Raw genomic sequence first — 2,669 nt, forward strand, 5'->3', positions numbered from 1 at the left:
AAGTATGAATTTTTGTAATGCCCTTAGTTTGATAGGACAACTAGAAGATGAGGAATAGTTAAAAGGATGAGGTCAGGTGAAAAGGTCTATTTTTAGAATAGATCTGATGTGCAAAATATACAAATTTATTGGGTAAAAACACAAATTATAAGCAATTAGGCAAGAGAAAAATTTGCTGGAGGAAGCTTCCTAAGGGCAGCCCTATCTTGCTCTTTGACCACATACATAGATTTTATGCCACTATGGACCTTATTAGCCTATTTTTAAAAACACACATAAAATTACAGAAGCTAGCAGTGTATGTAAGCTATATATAAGAAATAAAAGCCAGTAGGACACTCTTAATGAAACAAAGTTGGAAATACAAAAGATTCACTTTGTATTTATCTAGGAGTGAGAGGAACATATTTGCCTATAATTCACAGAAATTACTTTTTTATTCTCAAAAAGTTTTCAGAATATACACTGATTAATTTCAAAAAACTCCTTTGATATGTGGACTCATATCTTTCCTTTATATGTTAGAAATATTTATATTTTAACAGATTCACACATCAAGTAAGATGGTTTTAATTTCATCACAAGAAAGAAGTATATGGGATGGCTGAATTTTGTTTCTCTTCTTTCTTGTCTCTCTCTCATGACTAGATCAGTTAGTAATGGTTTCCTCATGAGGTTAGCTTCCCTATTAGAATAAGCCACCAACACATTTCCTTGCTAGGACTATCTAAATACATATGTACCCATATATACATTCATGTGTTTCTACTAGATAGCAATAAGGCCCCTATTTCTAACATTTTCTTCAGCAGAACAAGTACACAAAAGATATCATTATGCATTATTAGTTTACATTGCTATAAATTAATTCTGATCCTTGGAAAATATTAGGTAAAATTTTTCCCAATCATGTACTTTTAATTTGTGCGATGATGGGCTACTTGATGTGAGATTTAGTGGGGGGAATGCCCTACTTTGCTAGCAATTCTTTTAGAAGGACAGTATAGCTTCAGCATTCTACATTTCAACTATTCTCATTTTATATTCAGAGAGTTGAGGGGTTTTTTCTTTCGCTTTGTAATAAAAAAGAATGAACCAGGTAGGAACTCTAAGTTTTAAATGGAACCTTCTGTGTGCAAATATTAGAGAGACATTAATAATAAATTTGGAGAGATAGGCAGACATAGGCTGCTTTTCTGACTTGGTTCCGAACCTCAGACACTAGAACTTGAACCACTGTTTGACACTGACACTTTTTAGGGAACAAAGTATCTCCACCACTACCTCTCCACCCTCGATTCAAATCTCATCTGAGAACTACTGAAATGAAGCTGTCACTCAGGACTGCTCAGGGACCTGTCAGCAAAACATTGAGCCTTTTCATTTTGATGGGTCAGCCTGCAATCCCCTTGAAAGAGAAGTCCATGCCACTGTGGTTTTTCTTTCCACAGGAATTCTGAATTCTAATGAAACTCCAAATCGCTCAATAAAGGCAGGGGCACGGGGAAGTAATCCAACCCAGATCTGAGTGAAATTTGTATTTTATCTTTTTTCCCAGCCCATTATTCTAATAGCTTAGGTGGTTCACAAAGGGTTGGTTTGCAGGGCAGGCGCTAGCGGAATGAGGTGTCCTTTGTCTTGATGCTACACTGAGATTAGGTAGCAGCTCTCTGAAAATGAAAGGGCATGGCTCAAATTTCCTTGGGTAAATATCCATCCACCTATTGTAGTTTGCACCTACAGTGCTACACATACATTTCTAATGTGTGACTGCGCTGATAGAGGGAGAAAAATTCACATTAACATTTTTTGGTAGAGACAAAACAGCCTTTCAAAAACACTGTATAAATGCTTTGCGATCAAATGAAGGAAATGGCATTGTCACCCAAGATTAGCCACTACTTACTTGGCAATCAGAGACTGGTGGTGGAAGGTCGATATCATTTTTGTAGCATCAAATGATGATTATTTCTGTTAAGATACTTTCATTAACCCAGCCACTTTCACAATTTTTAGACTGTTAAGAATTTTGAAGACCTTTCATGCCTCAGACCACTGTATTTTTATTTTCTAAATGAAGATAAGTGATAAATGTTCTTCAAAAGAATCATTAGTTACTCCCCTTAAACTATACTATTTACCTGGCCATTTATCATGATGTTCCATATGTATATATGTTTGTACATATATGTGTGTGTCCAAATATAATTTTAAAATTAAAAAAAATCTGTGAAAGTTTTCTTTTCCATATGTTTCCATATGTTATTTTCTCTATAGAAATATATAAGTAGAAGTGTTAATATATTTCAGGTTAAATGACTTTGTGATTCTGTAGAAGTGTAGTAAGCTAGATCACAGTTAACCTTTGTTTACTTGTTAACCTTCTGGAATAGCAAATAGGTAATATTTTAAGTATATTATCATGCCCCTCCTACACTATAAGCATGATTGTGTCACTAAAATGTTAACAGAATCAAAATTCATTTTTCCTTCTTTCTGCATAACATAATGTCCTGAATATGTCAGCTTCCTCTACTTTACCTGTCCAAAGAACAGCTGCTATAACTCCAGGTGCTTGTGTCTAGACGTTCATTATATCTATTTTTTCCAAGTGCTCTGCAGTGTGAAGTTGAAGAGTGATTTTAAAATGATTACACACACACACACAC

The sequence above is a fragment of the Petaurus breviceps genome, unplaced genomic scaffold, assembly GCF_028583685.1.
Source record: "Petaurus breviceps papuanus isolate PSGF00001 unplaced genomic scaffold, PetGlider_PUasm1.0 37, whole genome shotgun sequence".
Taxonomy (NCBI): Eukaryota; Metazoa; Chordata; class Mammalia; order Diprotodontia; family Petauridae; genus Petaurus; species Petaurus breviceps.